At 62.3% G+C, this 16,952-nt stretch overlaps 1 protein-coding gene across 1 annotated transcript in view; it reads left to right on the forward strand.

Annotated features, from left to right (window-relative positions):
• Positions 1–16,952, forward strand: part of NCOR2 (nuclear receptor corepressor 2) — a 158,054-nt gene that overhangs the window by 18,116 nt on the left and 122,986 nt on the right. The window contains exon 2 of the mRNA XM_090291290.1: positions 539–585. The gene's annotated coding sequence lies outside the window, so the exon portion shown is untranslated. The remainder of the gene's footprint in view (positions 1–538; positions 586–16,952) is intronic.

Below are 16,952 nucleotides of genomic sequence, written 5' to 3' on the forward strand. Positions count from 1 at the left end.
CTGTGCTTGTGGCCCACCCGTGCAGCCACTTCCGGGAGGTATTACCGAGCCGTCCCCCGTTTTTCTGTTGGCCGCCTGGCTCTTCCTGCTGGTGGGCGTCCGAATGCCAGGTTCTGGCCACCAGCGGCCACCGCCCCGTTCCGACTTCGAACCGAGACTCAGAGGCGCTTGAGTGGGAATAGTGGGCCCACCCCTCTGCTGGGGCCGCTCACTCGCTGGTTTACGGCGTCCTCTGGGACGCCAACTGCAGATACGGGCCCGGGCCCCTCGCTGGCCTGGCCCTGTGAGGGCCGCTCTGTGACCCCTCGGTCTGGCCTGGGCTCCCGGCTCGGGGTTGGGGGTGTGCGACCGAGTCTCTGGGCCTGACGGCTGCGCAGCGCCTGCCTCTCGCTCGTCGTGGGGAAGCCTTGGCCTGGGGCGCCCAGTGTGCCCGGCCCGTGGGCCTTCCCGTCGCCTCCCCTGCGGCGAGGTGGTCCCGTTGGCGCCCCGGTGTGGAGGAGGCCATCTGTACTCACAAGACCCCTGCTTCTTCCTGTAGGTTCCCTGGAGTCTTTGCGGACACAGCGTGGCTGACGGCCGTGTCTGGTAGGTTCACGTCTGTCCCCAAGCCTCCCGCCTCTAGCAGGTTCACATGGCCGGGGCCTTCTCATGGGCAGGGGTCGGGAGTAGCTGGAGAGCCAGATTGCAGCTGGCGGATGTGGTGGGGGGCTCGGGGGGGCGGGGGGAGGCTTGGCATGACCCTGCAGGGTGCGGCTTGTGGGGCTGAGTTTTGGCCCTGGTTGCTGACACCGGCCGTGGGCTCCCGGGGTGGCTCTGCAGTGGGGGGGCTTCCCACAGACTTGGGTGCAGACCCCAGGGAGCTGAGACACGTCTGTGCCTCAGTCTCCTCATCTGTCGAATGGACCTCAGCACGGTCTGGCTCAGGATGGGCTGCTGTCAGGCCTCAGTGCTCTTCAGAAACATTCATTCACGGCACGATTCTTTCTGAAGCACCTACTGTGTGCCAGGCCCTGTGCTGAGCGCTGTGGGTAGGTGGATAAACACCTGTCATCACGGGGCAGACAGACAGTGACCACGTCAGACACATAGTATGTCCTTTGGTGGGACGTGCTGGGGTGAGGAACCAGCAGAGGTGGCTTGGGGACTGTGGTTGGGCTGGGGGTTGCAGTTTCGAATGGGGTGGTCAGGGTGGGCTTCTTTGTGAAGGTGGCATTTGAGCAAAGACCTGCAGGTCTCTGGAGGGCGTTTCAGAGAGGGGGCAGCCTGGGCTGTGGGAATGGGCCGGCGTACTTGTCTGCAGCGGCCACGGTCTCGGGGCAGGTCCTTTCCTCTGTTCCTGAGCCGTTAGGGCCGCAGGAGGCAAGCGGCAGGGCGGCCTGGGGGGTTGCCGGCGTCCTGAGCGGGCCCGTGGGCCTGCCGTTGCGTTTCATCTTGGAGGCGGGAACCTGGGCGACACTGGTCAGGTGAGGGGGGGTCCCTCCAGGTGGTCAGCCCAGGGTTTCCACCTGGTGTGCTTGGCCAAGCCTTTGAGGTTGGAAGGAAGGTGGCCTTGCCCGGCTGTTGTGCCTCCTCCTCCTCCTCCTCCTCCTCCTCCTCCTCCTCTTCTTCCTCCTCCCCACTCTGGCCCCCCCTTGGTCCGAAGGCCTAATGGGGAGCCTTCCTCCACGGCTGAGTTATCTGCTTGTCATGCGGGTGCCCACCCGGGGACGATAAAAGGGCTTTTTGTCTGCAAGCACTTAGCTTCCTCCTCTGGGGCGATCCATCACCTCTGCAGGAGGAGGGGGGCAGACAGATGGGGGAGCGGGAGGGGGCCGTCCCCCTGATGCTCCCAGGGGCTCCCTCAGCACAGACACAAGGCTTGTCTGGGGGTGGGCAGCGGGCAGGGACACAGACCCCGTGCTCTCCCGCTGTCTGCGGGCAGCGTGCAGCCTTTCCGGGCCCCTCGTCACCTGGGAGGCTCGCGGGGACAGTGTCCGGGGTGGCCGTGGGCCGGCGGCAGCAGCCAGCTGTGGTCCCTGTCATGCAGATGGAGCCCAGGGAGGTCACGGCTGTCCCCGGGTGTGCAAGGGCAGAGGGAGGACTGGACCCCCGGCAGCTGCTCTGGAAGGGCCCTTTGGCGTGGCTCCGTCCGAAGCCAGGGGTAGATGTTGATCCTGGGAGGGGAGCTGCGTGAGCCTGAGGGGAAAAGCGAGGTGTACGGGGTGGGGGTCAGGCGTGGGTGGGGCTGGGGGGCCAGGCTCTCTGGGTACCTTGTAGGGGAAGAGCAGGACCAGACAGACAAGCGGCCGGGTGTGTGTGTAGTCACAGCTCTCTGGACCCTGTTTGTTCCTCCTGGGCAGTGGGTCCCTAGTTGGATGGGGCTCTGGTCCCTCCATGGGGTGGAGGAGGAGGAGGAGAGGGCATGGGGTCTCTTTCCTTCCAGCTCAGGAGGCTCAGCTCTGGGCAGCCAGTCCTCCCCTCCCCCCACTGCCCCCCCTTTCTTTCCCTCCCCTGCCCTCCCCCCCCTTCCCACAACCCCCTCCCTCTCCCCACAGGCCGCCCTCAAATGACAGCAATTAACTGTGCCTCTGACAGCGTAGCGGGCCGGGACGACAAGGCTGACAGTTGCGTGCGTCTGCCCGCGGCCGGCCCTCTAACGGGGCCCGCGGGACCGCGCCCGCCATGGCTGCCCCGCGCGCCTGCCCACCCCGTCACTCACAGCGCGTGGGACCTGCCATCCGCCGGGCTCACGGGCGCCGGCCCAGGATCTCCCCGCCCCCATAGCGCACACCTGCCATCCTTTCCTCGTATTTGCCTTCTACAAGCGTGGGGGCTCTGGGGTGACCCTTGTCCTGCCCCAGTTACCAGGCCGTCCTCTCCTCAGGCCAGCTCCTGTTCCAAAACAACCACCCCTCCCCGTAGGGTGCCCACCTTTTGGTGTGCCCTCTCTTGGGAGGAGCGGGGTGGGTGGGGCCGCAGAGCCTTGTCCTGTCCTGGACGGCAGGGTTCAGTTCCGTGCTGGGGGTAGCTGCCCAGGCCTGGAGGCTTGTCTGCTGGGGGGCTTGTGTGTCAGGGGGACAGGAATCCTGGCCAGTCCCCTCCACCGAGGCCTGGGGCTGGCCTGCCCATCACTTGGCAGCAGCAGCGGGGAGGCCCCTGCTGTGTGCCAGGGTCTGCAGCTGGTGCCTTCCCCACGGTTCGCTTCACAATAGCTCTCCGAGGAGCGTGCTGTTTATACCCCCGTCTTTGCAGACGGGGACCTTGACGGGCAAGCCCTGACCTTCCAGGTCCGGCGCTCATAAATCAGGGGCTGGGGGACCTTGAGGGCCAGTGATAGGCCTGCAGAGCTGACCTGGAAGTCGGGAAACAGCCCGTGGACGCTGGGTCGGGGGAACTGGTGCTGACCTGTGCCTACGTATTTTCCTGTGACGGCTAGAACAGCCCAGCCTGGCGGAGACGTGATTAACCTGTAATAAGACCTACGTGAGTTTTGACAAATGTTAACGACTACCACGATCACCGTAGAGTGTTTCCATCACCCCCCAAAGAATCCCCATCCCCCTACCAGAAGCACCCAGGGACCTGCCATAGAATCACCTAGATTTTCGTAATAAAATTGTACAGTATGTACTGAAGTATGTACTGCTTCTAATTCGGCTTCCTCCTCGCTGCATGTTTTTGAGATTCCCCTGGGTCGTCGCAGTAGTTCATTGCTTTTTATTGCTGTGTAATGTTCCACAGTCAGTCTGCCCATCCTGAGCTGATGGACCTTTAGGTTGTTTCCAGTTTTTAGCTGTTAGGAATAAAACCAGGAAGTCTGGGCCTCTCATTGATTCTTCTTGCCGTGGTGCATTGGCCGGGGGCCAGGGGCAGCACTGCGTAGCAGCAGCTGGGTTTTAGTGTCAGCTCTGGGTGTGGTTTTCACACTCCCATTTTACAGACGAGGTAGCCGAGGCTTTGGCAGAGCAAGGGACGTACCTAACGTCCCTGGGCAAGCGTCGTGGGCTCCTGTCCTCCTCCAAGCTGGGAAGTGCCAGCCCTCTGTTGCTCTGACGTGTTTGCCCATCCGGAGGGTCACGCCAGGTCTCTCTTCTGCAGAAGACTCGAGGGTGTGGAGGAGGGTCCACGTCTGGGTCAAACACGGTCCCTTCGCAAGCACCGTGGCGTGCATGTCAGGCCGTGCACGATCAGGCTGGCTCGGGCAGCGTCATGCAGGCTTCCAGGGCGCTGTTCTGGGGCGAGGCAGGAGCGTGACACATGGAGGCCCAGGAATGGGGGTGGGGTGCAAGACGGGGCCTCCTCCCGTCCCTCTCATGAGGAGTGTTAGCTAAGATGACTTTTCGGGGAAGGAGGCCTGCAAATTAAATAAGCAATCCTGTAAATAAATAAGTAATGAAGTTAGTGGGGTGCCTAATTACATCAAATTCATAATTATGGATGGATGTCTGCCCGAGAACTGTACTTGTTTTTAATCCCCGGCTCCGACATGTGTCTCTTCCATCTGAGAGGAATCCCGGCCCCCCGCTGCAGGAAGGCGGCAGGCCCCGCCTCTCTGGGGTCCCAGGGAGACCCAGGGGCCTAGGTGGACGTGTCTTGTATCCTGCAGTTGGGGTTATAAACCTACCTAAGGTTTGAAATGGTCACCAGTGACAGCAATAATAATAATAAGTTTATAATAGTAATTGTTTCCCTTTACGTGTTATAATTTACTTAGTTTTCCAGAATCCCTGGTGAAGTAGGGATTGTTGCTATCTCCACTTGATAAACGAGGAAACCAAGGAACAGGGAAGTGCAGTGACTTGCCTGAGGTGACACAGCCAGGGGGGCCACACCCTTACCTTCCTCCTGTCCGCACCTCCCATGGTGCACCTGGGGCTTGGAGCAATCTAGAGAGGCTGCCTGGAAGAACTGGAACAATCACATTGATAAACAGTAAGACTGCGCTATAGAAATCAATACGTGTGAAGCTCTTCAAACAGGACCTGCCACAGAGCAAAGACTGTATTTATTACCCAAGCTGACATTCCCAGACCATTTGCTTGCCTTAGTGATATGTGTTTGCCATTATCATCATCATTGTTAACATTAAGATAATTTCTAGTGACATTTTTTGGCATTTTCTTTATGCCAAGCTGTGGTGTAAATGTATCGTGTACGTCCTCGAACGTACCCATTGTGGCAATGCTGTGAACGAGGTGCTGTTATTATCAGCCCCGTTTTAGGCGGGGGTTGGGTGGGGTGGGGACTGGGAGCACAAAGAGGTTCAGTAACGTCCCCAAGGTCACACAGCTGTCAGAGCTGGGATTTGAACTCGGCAGCTTGACTCATGACACCTGCTGTTAATTGTGGGGATTGTGCAGGCGCCACCTGCAGCCACCCCTGAGCCGGCAGCCAGGCTGGGTCTCTGGGCAGGGCTGCGCCGGCCGCAGGCCAAGGCTCCGTGTGCCACGTAGGGCCTTCAGGCACGCAGCAGCTGCTCTGCACAGGGCGGGACTGGTCAGGACAGGAGGGGTCTGTTCCTGCCTCCCTGCAGCCGGCCTGGTGTCCCCATGGCCTCCTTGGGGGGAGGGGTACACAGCAAACAGGATGCCAGGGCCTTGTGGGTCCCACGGGCCGGTGAGGAGATGGGCAGTGCGAAAACAGACATGGTGCTGCGGAGCCGGGAGATGCCGGCTGTGGAACAGTGCAGGGTGGGGACGGGGACAGCTTTGATTTTGGGGGTGCTCACTTTAGGTAGAAGCATCAAGGGTGGTCTCTGAGGGGGTAGCATTTGAGCTACTTGTTCTTGAGGAGGAACCAGACATGCCAGACAAGAGAGGGGGTGGTATGAGCCTTCTGAGTAGGAGAACAGCATGTGCAAAGGCCCCGGGGCCATCAGGTTCAGGACCACGGAGGTGCCTGCAGGACTGGGTGCCCCAGGAGGGTCTCTGGGTCTGAGGCTGTTGTACAGACCTCAGTGTGTTGGGTCCTTTCCCCATTTAAGGCAGAAATGAAGTTTAGTGGCTTTTTGTTCTTCTGCTACTTGATTAATTTACATTTATTAGGCATGGGGGATGTCCCAGACGTTTGTAGGCCCCTGGGCTCACTGTGATGGAGAAGTCGAACACCACCCACGCCTTTGAGGAGTTTTGCATCCAGAGAGAGAGAGAGTGTCAGTTCAACAAGTGCCATCGAGGGTGGGGAGAGCCATGGCGACAGCGTTCAGGTCGCTGGAGCATAACCAGATCCGAGTCTGTGGTCAGGGGAGGCTTCCGTGGACCAGCGTGGACTCAGGCGAAACCCAAGGGTGACTAGCTGGGACTCCTGAGTCATGGCGGAGACACACTCAGGCTGGTTCAGGCCATGAGGGGGGATTTGCTCATAACCGCAAAGTGCAGGGGAGGACAAGTTCAGGCACGGCTGGATCCAGGGGCTTGAACCCTGCCTTGTGGGGCCTGTGTGGGCCTTGTTCTCAGGCAGCTTCCTGTCACCGGCGCCGCCAGCCAAGGTGAAGGAGGATCCGTCACACGAAGGCTCAGGAGTACCGCTCCCTTCTCCTGTCTGTGTCCTTGCTGAGTGACACATTTAATGCTTGTCCGTCTGCAGCAGCAGCGGGAGGTGTCCAAGGAGGGGCAAGGGGTGTCCCAAACTCGGACGCAGTCAAGGAAGGGGTGAGGTTTGTGGCTAACTGGCATGCTGAGTATTCTGATCTTTCTTTCCCCCAGCAAAAGCTGAAATCTGGATTTTATAAGCAATGTCCTAATTTTTAAAACAACATGGGTGTGCTGGAAAGAGCTTCCTTGTTGGCCACAGCTGACTGTCATCATTCTGTGGCCTCTGTTCTTAGCTGTGACTTTCATCTGAAAGTATTTTGCCTTCTGTTGTCTGGGCAGAATGTTCCATGGAATGTACCAGAAGGTCCCAAGGCCTGGGAAGTCACGTTTAACGCCTCCGGAGATGCCCTTTCCAAAACTCGGGGTCTGGGGCCCCAGCAGTTTCCCAGGCTCCCTCCAACGCCCCCCGATGTGCTCTGAGAGGAGCCTAGTGGTTAGCGATGTCAACTCAGGTGCCACGCTCCTGGGTTCAAACCTGGCTCTGCCACCCCTACTGTGTGCCCTTTGGCAAGGCACTTCATGGCTCTGGGCCTTGGTTTCCCCGTCTGTGACGTGGGGTAGGATGACTGAGAAGCCTGAGGGGCATGTGTGAAGTCTGTGCCCTGGTGCCTGCCCGTGGGGGGCAGGGGGTGTGAGCCTGTGTGTGCCCGGCTGTAAAACTGGCCCTTCCCGGACTGGGTCCTGGCATCCAGCTGGCGGTGGCCGGGAGCATTCCTGGACACCTCCTCCTTCCTCTGGGGCCCCGGGGCAGGCGGCCGCCACCCCCTGCCCAGCCACACCTGCCAGGTGCCCTTCAGGGAGCCCAGCTCACAGCTGCTGCGGGTGGGGGCGGCCCCTTTTAAAATAAAAACAGCCCAAAGGACAGTTTGCTGGCCCTGGTCAACTTTGACACTTTGGTGCCCAGATGAAGGGATGGGGGAGGTAGGATGTGTTTTGGTTTGTGGACGTCTTTGTCCAGGGCGAAGGTTGTGGCCTATCAGGCCTCCGAGTCAAGGGGACCCTTTCCTGCAAGCCGCCCGTGGGTGGCTCATGGGTACCTCTCACAAGGAAGGGGACCTTGGGGTCTGTTTGTGGCTGGATCAGGCAGGAGAGGGCCGGGTGCAGGGGAGGCTCCTTAAGGTGCTCCGGTGTCTCCCCACAGCTTCCAGCCTGGCGTCAGGGCCTTGTCAGTTCGGAGGTGGGTGCGGCTTTCAGAGACAGTAAACTGGGCTGCAACGGTGGCCATTCAGCCAACCCATCTCTTCATTTTGAAACACGTACAATAGTCGTTTTTAAGTGAACTGTTCCTTAGTTTTGAGCCCAGTTACTCACGGAGTCCTACAGCCACCATCTCTGTGTAGTTCTCAAATATTTCTGTCACTCCAAAAGGAAGCTGTCCCCATTAGCAGCCACTCTCCGTTCCTCCCCTGCCCCCGCCCCTGGCCACCGCTGGTCTGATTTCTGCCAGTGGACTTAACCCTTCTGGCCGTGTCCCATCGGTGGAGTCCCACACCACGTGGCTGTGGCGTCTGCGTCTCTCACGCAGCATCGTGTTTTGAAGGTTCATCCACGTGGTAGCAGGTGTCGGAGCTCCGTTCCTGTTCACGGCTGAGTCATAGTCCGTTGTGTGGTGTACGTTAGCAAGGGTATCTCAGAAGCAGCTTTTCAGGGGCGGAAGTGGAGGCAGCCCAGGGAGGGGACAGTCACCGGGCCAAGTCCTGGAGCACCGGGGAGCGGGCCGGGGTGCAGGAGGTCAGCACAGGGGGGCGTGTGGAGCTCCCTCTCCCTCCCCGCCCCCACCGGGCTTCAGTCCCATGCCTGCGCTTGGCCAGGAAGTAGCTGCCGCCTGGCGGGGGGAGTGAGTTGGGGTCCCTTCCACTTGGGGCTGGTGCTGCATGGGAGCCAGACTGGGAGGCCCCGTTGGCGTTGACCCTGAGAGAGGCAGTGGACAGGTACACCCCCATTTTCCAGCTGGGCCTCTGGTCTTGGGGCCCCTCCTGCGTCCTTTTGGGAACCCCTTGACCTCTGTGCCCCATCAGGACGTGTCCTGTAGCATCATCACCGATCTTCCCCACTGTCCCCAAAGCTTTGCTTGGCAGACGGGTTTCTGGGAGTGGCCCGTTGGTACACTTGGGTCAGGGGGTCCCCGTCGGAGGCTCAGGGTGGGCCCGGCTGTCTGGGGGGCCCCGCATGTGGCCGTTGCAGGTTTTTGACGCTTTGCCATCCGGAAGTCACTCAGCAAACCCCCTGCTTCCCGGCTTCCTCCAGGGGAGACGCCGAAGTGGCCTGGGAGTGACACCGCCCAGGCCAAGCCTGCCTGGAGCACAAACCGCTCGGGGCTTTGGGGGAGTTTCTCTGGATTCCTGGGCCAGCCTCTGCGAAGGTCTGGACGCAGGTCCGCGTCCAACACAAACAGAAAGGAACAAAAGGAACCAGTGAGTCCTGCTTCCTGCCCGGGTTTGGTGGGGCCGGTTTGGCTCGTTCCTGACCGTGGTCTCCTGCGGGTCAGGGAGAGGACCAGCACTGCCTGGCTCTGTGGTCGCTCGCCTCATCCTGTGCCTCTGTTTCCCCACCTGTGAAAGAAAGGCTTTGGGGTAGAAAAACGCCGGCCTTGGCCGTCGGGCAGGCGCTGTCTTGGGAGGAGCTGAGGGTGAGCCGATGAGAGCTGACCCGCACGTGGCCCCCATGGTGGCCTCGCCACTGTCTCCTGGCGGCCACTCGGGTGTCCTGGCCGTCCTGTGGCCGTGGACCTTTGTTGCACGCAGATCTGATCCACCCCCGATCCTCGGTGGCACGGTGGGGGCGAGCCAGGCTCCCCCAGTTCAAACCACAGCCCCGTCCAGCTGTGTGACCTGGGGAAAGCCACTGAGCCTCTCTGGGCCCATTTCCCGCTCCATATGTGGGGGTTCAGAGTTGCACCTGCCTCTCGTTGTGCTTCTGTGAGGATGGGTGGGCCAACAGATGAAGTGCGTACGCTGTGCTGGGCGCACGGTGCCAGCTGCTGCTGTCACTGCTGTCACTCGCGGGAGCGTCCCCGGTTTATGGGGTGACTTGCCCAAAGCCCTTATGAGCGAGCCCCCTCCCCCCACTTTCCGTTACTCCCTGACCTCCCGTCTCTCCCCCCTTGACCGCTGCACCGGCACCCCCAGCCTGCTCTCTGCTTTCGCTGTGCACCAAGCCCCGGCCTCCCGCGGGGGGTGCCCCCCTGCACCTGACATTCAGGTGCGGCCTGGGGCAGGTGGCCGCGGGGGGCGGGGGAGAGAATCCGGAGACCACCTCTGCCACCTCTGCGTCCCAACCTCGGCAGCGCTGTGGGAAGCAAAGCCGAGCCTGCCCTGCCCCCGATGGGAAGTCGATACCCAAGAGAAGCCCCGACTTGTGTGACCCACACAGCGGGCCGTAGCCACGGCTCAGAGCCCTGGCCGAGCCCCGCAGCGTCCAGGTGGGCCCGTGTGTGGGGGGCAGGGGTGCCTTTTCTCCCTCTGGGCCTGTCCCTGGGATGTGACCCCTGTTCAGAATGCCAGTGTGGGGGTCATGCTTGCTTCTCCTGAGAGGACACAGGACAGAACTACTTTGAAGGCAGAACGGCCCTCCGGCCACGTCACCGTGGAGACGAGGACGGGAAGGGACAGGCAGCGGCTCTGGCTCCATGGCAGGCCCAGGCTTGGGGGGGCGGGGGGCAGGGCAGGGGGCCACGCTCCGGGGGACCTTCCGGCTGGGAGGAAACGGGTTAAGGAGGGGAATTCAGCCCAGAGCCCGCCTTCCCCGCGAGCAGAGGGAATAGTGAAGAGGTTTTACCCGAGCTATAAAAAGGCCTCCCAGTGCTTCAGCTCCTGAGTGTCGGCTGGAAGCCCGCCAGGGTTACCATGGCGATGAGGAATTATTACTTACTGCCAACCGAGGCTGGGAAAAAAAGGTTCTACTTTTGGCTCCCCAACAAGAGGAGTGGACTTATGTAATTCCCTGTGTTTATAGGCCCGGGTGGCAGCAGGCAGGAAGGACCGCGGAGGCCTGACCCCGTTGGCGGCTCCGCGGCGCTTGGGCGCCCGCAGGCTGTCCCCGGTGGCTGGCGGGCCGCGTCTTGGGGGGCGTCGCCTGTGGGGGGCCGCAGGCCTCCCCGTCCCGGGAGCCCGTAGTCTCGCGGGAAGGCGGCGGGCCCCCGGTGTCGGGCCCGCAGGGAGGATGGCTGGACGGTGGACACAGCGTGTCTTCTGCACGCCAACCGAGCCGGCTGCGGGCGGACCCTGCTGACCCCCGGCTGGCACGCTGTCCTCGTCCTTCCTTTTTGTGTGTGCGGGAGAGTAACTTCAAGTTGTGTTGGGAGCTGACGCGAGGGAAAGGCTGGTCATGTGCTCGGTAAGAGAAGTTTCCGGGCTCGGCGGGGGGCGGGGGGCGGGGGGGGGTGAGGACGGGCCGCGGCCTGCAGGAGGAGCGGGCCCCGTGCGGGGGGCCCTGCCGTGGTGCCGGTGGCTCCTCTCGCCAGAGCCCGGTCCTCCTCGGAGCGGTGGCCCGGGGCCGGGGCGGCCAGAGCGGCTGCAGCCTGGGAGAGGGCGCAGAGGGGGCGGTGTCCCGCTGGGCAGCTCTTCTTGGCTGTTGTCCGGGGAGGGGGGCGCGTGGGGCGGGGAGGGTGCTGGTCCCCTGGGCCGCAGGCAGGGCCGCGGGGCTCGGCGGGCCCGGCCTGTGCTTTGCCGTTGGCCCAGAGGTGGTCTGTGGGCCTCGGGGTTTGGGGGTGCTGCCGGGGAGGGCCCGGTGCAGGCAGTGCTGCGGCGTCCCGGGCGCCCAGCTCCCTCCGTGGTGGCGCTTGGCCGGGTGCCCGTGTCTGGTTTGAAATCAGCGCCACCGGCCCAGGCTTGCCCAGGCCTGGCAGCCAGGAGCCCGGGTAAACACTGGAAAGTTGGAAGGGCTTCCCGAGCTCACAAGGAGCCTTCAGTTGCAAGCAGAGCGGGAGAGGGCAGGACGTGGCCTGGGCTCTGGGTGTGCCGGGCCGGTGGGGGGCCGCGCACGGCCTTGGGGGGCTTCCGCCTGGGCCCCGACGTCACGCGCCGGCGGTGTCCGGGTTTGAGTCCTGGCTCTGTCCCCCTTTTTGCACCCGGCGGCCTCACCTCCCCGGTGTGAGACCAGTTTCCTCATCTGTAAGATGGGGCCCTGACAGGGGGGGGGGGTCACACGGGCGTGAGGTGACGTGAGAGGAGCTGCAGCCTCCTAGTTCACTCTGGGGCCAGGCTGTGGGTTCATGTCCCAGCTAAGTGCTTCCTGGCTGTGTGACCTGGGACAAGTCACTCTCCTCAGGCTCATTTTTCCCATCTGACAAGTGGATGCGCCACCTGTCCCTACCCCACAAGTTGTCCCGTGGCTCCCAGGGGCCAGTAAACACTGCCACCCCCCGCCCCCTAACAGACAGTGTGACCTTGGGCAGGCCACGCAGCACCGCGGAGACTCACGGGCCTTCAGCTCCCTCATCCACACCGTGCGCCCCGCCTGCAGGAACGCCTGCTCAGCCAGCGTCGGCGCGCCCCGCACGTGGAGACGCAGGCTTGACCTTAAGTCAGTTACCTCTTGGTCTCCAGCGATTTTTCTTTTCTTTCTTGTGGAGGACTCTCCTGTTTTAGAGGCGGAAACCCCAACCCGGGGAGTTGGAGGTGACCAGGTCCCTAGACTGTCTGTGTTTGGCCATGGGCCGGGGTCCTTGGGCCCCGCCCCCAGCGCAGGAGTCTTCTGTCTCCCACCAAACCTGGACCGGACACCCAGGTTCTGCCCGGTGTGGTTTGGGGGCCGGGCGGGCAGGGCCGGCTCTCCCACGAGGGTGGCAGCCGAGCCGTGTTTGTAAGTGACACCGGATGCCAGGCTGGTGGCTGGCTCGTGGCCCCTCCTTTCGGGCCAGCAGGAGCCAGCTGGGAGTTCCCCCACGTCTAGTCTGCCCGCACCAGCCGCTTGCTGTCTGTCCTGAGACCTCCTGGGGACCCTGGGAAAGGCCTGGGCAGCAGAGGGCCCACGAACGTCTTCACGGTGCCCCCAAGTCTGTTTGGTGGCCTCCCCGAGGTCGCACAGGGCCCCTTGCGGTGAAATCTTCCTGCATCTGACAGCGGTGGTCACGCTGCGCTGGGAGAGACCTGCGCAGCGCTAAACTCACACGCGTTCCAGCGCGTTCACGGGCGAGTGCGTGTAGAACCCGGCTCGCCCTCTTCCTGAGACGCCTTCTCTGAGGTCTTCCCGTCCTTCCCTCTTCCAGGCCTGAGAGAGGCCCTGCCCTCCGTCCGCTCTCCGTCTGTCCCCTTGCCGTGGTCACCACCTGGGAGTTACTGCATCTTTATCTGGCACGTCCCCCAGGACTTTGTCCATCTTGGTCACCATGGTGTCTCTGGTGCTGAGCACACAGCTGTGTCTGACTCGGTGACCCTCACAGGCTGTGGACCTGGGCCTGTCCCCTCCCAGGAAGTGGGGCCTGTCTGACCATGGAGGTGCGTCCCTTGAGTGACCAGATTGTTCACACCTGCGAGGTCTTCTGCTGGGAGGCTCAGGCCCCTTGCGTTGGAATTCACGTCGCCCCCAGGACTTCTGCAGCCATGGGGGGTTGAGAATGTGTTTTGGGGCACCCTGAAAAACTCGGGTCTTTCAAAAAGCAGTTGTGCATTTGCTCAAGAATGCCCTCTCGGAGTTCCCCGAGCACTCCCAGAAAGGCTGCCTTTTCTAGATAAGTGGTCAGGCTTGTGAGCAAGGAAAGTGGGGGTCCAGGGTGTCAGGAAGGGCTCCAGGGGCGTCAGCTCCATGTACTGAGAACCGACGAAGTGTGGCCAGCATTCTGGCACCTGTGTTTGGGTCCTTCTGCCAGCCCAGGTGGGGCACAGAGAGGGCCAGTCACCCACCCAAAGACACACAGCTGCCGGCACGGCCGCTCCCAGCTGTTAGACAGTGGCGGTCCCAGTGCAGGTGTTTCTGTGCTCAGGGCGACCATGCCCGGCCCTGGACGCGGGTCCTTCTCCTTGGTCCTTTCACTCCCTGTTTCAGGGCAGCGGCTCAGCTGTCCAGGAGGCAGGATTTGAACCCAGGCTCTGGGGGCCATTTTCTGGGACTCTGGCTTAGACCCCTCTCCCAGTTGAGAGCTCCCTTAGGTTCTGATCTGAGGCCAGAGGCGCCCACACTCCCCTGGACAACCGGGAGTGGATTTGTGCTGGAAGCTGGAAGGCTGGAGGGCTACCCCCTCCTTCCCAGCCGTGCATTTGCATAACAATGAGCCCTTTGTCCCCGGGTGCAGCCTCCTTCCCAGGCTAATAACATAATTCCTGGCCTGTGAAGTCATAATGGCCCCTTTCTGCAAGGGGTGGGAGGCTGGGTGGGCAGCTGTGTGGGCCGGCAGTAGGGCTGGGCTGGGGATAGGCAGACAGGTGGGGATCGCCAGGGGCCTGGGAGCGGGATTTGCTCCCCTTGACGCCGGAGCAAACCGAGGCTCCGAGGCGTGTGAAGAGGGGGTGAGTCCTTGCCACTGGCCGCTCCCCGGCAGCGTGGGTATGAGAGCCCCTTGTTGCCTGTAAGGCCCCGGGGCTCTGGCAGGACCTCCCCGAGAAAGCAGTTCAGACCCCAGGCACACGGCTTCAGCCTCTGTGGCTCCACTTTTTCATCTGCTCAGCGAGAGCCTGGTGGGGCTTGGCCGTGGGGTGTGGGGGGCAGGCCGGGCCAGTAGGAGCGTGCGTTAGGGAAGGTGGTGGCCGGCTGGAGGTGGCCCCCCCAAAACATAGGTGCCCCTGTTTATACCCAGCTCTGCAGGTGACCTGCTTTTGATAAAGGGTCTTTGCAAGATGTGTCTTCAGATGAGATCATCCTGGACGGCTGGGTGAGCCCTACATGCAGGGACCCAGTGAGTGACTTAGGAGAGACCGAGAGGAGACACCCAAAGAGGGCGGCCTCCTGAAGCCAGGCGGAGGCTGGAGTGACGGGGCCACAGGCCAGGGGACGCCTGGAGCTGCTGGAGCTGGAGGGGCAGGAGGGGCCTGCCCTGGGGACTTGGGGCCCCAAGGCCCCAGCCCTCCTTGATCTCAGACCTCAGGCCCCCAGAGCAGCAGAGATGCTATGGACCACCACTCCTGGCAGCGTCCGGGGCCCCAGGGCTGGGGACGTGCGGGCAGAAGTTCAAGGGCCAGGTGGGGGTGCGCTGAGGAGTCCCTGGACTAGTGGGCCCAGCCCCTCCCACTGCCCCTTAAAGTTGGGGACCTCTTAGGTGTCCCCTCCAAGCTTTTGCTCTCTTGGGGGGATATCTCGCCTGTCACCGGCCACCCCTCCTCTTCAGGTTCCCCTAGACTTTGCTGGCCCTTCTTGGGGCTCCCAACTGCCTGCAAGTCAGAAGTCACAGGTCACATCCTGGCAGCCCGTGGGCTGTATCGGGTGATTGACTGGGTTGGGTGTATAGTGTTTTTAAAATAAAAATAGTGAGTGAAGAGATGTCGTCTAGTTGGACTTTCTTCCCCTGAAAGAATCTGAATCTGTGGGTCCCCTGGACCCATCCTGGCCAGCAGTCCCCTCCTTCCTGTGGTCTTCACACGCGCCTCCCCACTTGCCCCTCTCCTCCTCCCGGACTTAGCCCCGTGGGGTCGCGGTATCTGCAGCCCTTCTCTCTCTCTGCCCCACCTTCCTGCCTGGGGTCCTCTCCCCTGGACGGGGGTCGTCTTGCTCCCTGCACAAACTAAGAATCACACCCCAGGCAGGTGCCTGACTTCCTCGCTGCCACTCCTGGGCACCTGAGCACGTGCCGCTGTCTGGACTGCCGGCTGCAAAGGCTGGGGGGCCTTTGGCTTCTTGGCCACTCGGTCATCAGACGCTTACTGGCGGACAGGTGCCCTGTGCGCCCCCATTTCATCACTGGTCCGAGCTGGCCAGGGTAGGCTGGGCCGGTGCGGGGTGGGCCCCTCGGGTCTGGCGGGCTGTAGTTGGGTGGGTGGGCTCCAGGCTGCCGGAGAAGCTATTCTTACCGGCAGAAACATCTGTCCTTGTTCACATGTGGCGGAGCAGGTCCCCCAGAGACATGCCCTGACATACTCGGGACGACCCCATAAATTCCTCGGAAAGCTGTTCTCGAGGGCCCGCGAGCGTGGGGGAGGGGTGGGAGGAGGCTGCACAGCTGTGGACATGGTTGCCAGATGTTGGAGCAGGGAGGTCGGCGGGAACATGGGGCCGCCGCTTTCTTTCCACGGGCTGGCCCCTCACCCTCGGGGCCTCGGCCGAGACGTGAGGGATGGGACGGAGGCGACAGACGGGCAGGCAGGCAGAGCTGCCGAGGGCCCAGTGGGGGCTGCGGGCAGTGTCAGATCTGCCTGCCCTGCGTCCAGGCCGCCTGGGTTAGAAGCAGCCCTTAGGGCCTGAGGGGAGGCGGGCCACAGACAGGAGGCCTGGACTGGGGGTGGCTGCTGAGTGCCGGGGCCCCTGGCGGCCAGCAACTGGGAGGCCTCCCTGGAGGAGGTGTGCACTGCATTTTCATATTCTTCTTTAAATTGTGGTGAAATACACTTAACAAGAGTTACCGCCCCAGCCACCACTAAGGGCTCAGCCCAGCGAGCACCCGTCATCTCTGGAACTTTCTGATCTTGCAACACTGAGGCTCCGTTTCCATTCAGCGCCACTCTGCCGCCCCCACCCCGCTCCTGGCCCGGGTTACCTGCATCCTACGTTCTGTCCTGTGCACCTGACTCCTCTGGGTGCTCTGCGGGACGGAAACCCCGCGGGCCTTGTCCTTTTGTGCCTGGCTTTTTCTCCCAGCAGTGTGTGGGAGCCGTGCTCCGTGGTCCCTGTTCTCCTCTGTGTGGGCTCCTTCCTGACCAGGCTGTGGCGGGTGTGGACCCAGCCCCCAGCCCGCTGTCCTTTAGAGACTGGCATCCTGGGTTGGGCACAGGGTCACCGCCCTGAGTGCTCCGCAGTCACACTGTGCAGCCCGGCTGAGCCCCAGGCCGCCTGCCGCTGTCCCCAGCCCCAGGGCCGGGGCTGGGTGTCGGGCCCCGGGGCCGGTGCCAGCGTCCAGACGCCAGCCTCTCCGCTGGGCCCCTCCCTCTGCAGGGAAGACTGCCCTGTGCAAGGTGGCATGGGGGAGCTGGGCCTACTGCAAACATGTCCCTCCCGGGGCGCCCAGAAAGCCAAGCACACAGCGCCTGGCAGACACCCAAGGGGGTGGCTGCGGCGTGGCCAGGGGTCCCCTGCAGAACCCTGTGACCTGGTGTGCGGGGAGGGTTTGCAATGGCTGTGGTTTCTACTTTCTCTGTCTCTTTCTCTCTCTCTCTCTTCCTCTCAAAATTAAATGGGGAAAAGGAAGCCGAGGAGGAAGTGATTGTGAGCAGATCCCCGTGGTGGGGGAGCAGGGCTGGGCTGCGCTGGCCGCAGTCCAGGGGACGCAAATGCACCAATTAAATCAGAGACAAACGA

The sequence above is a fragment of the Furipterus horrens genome, unplaced genomic scaffold, assembly GCF_987537825.1.
Source record: "Furipterus horrens unplaced genomic scaffold, mFurHor1.1.pri manual_scaffold_11, whole genome shotgun sequence".
Taxonomy (NCBI): domain Eukaryota; kingdom Metazoa; phylum Chordata; class Mammalia; order Chiroptera; family Furipteridae; genus Furipterus; species Furipterus horrens.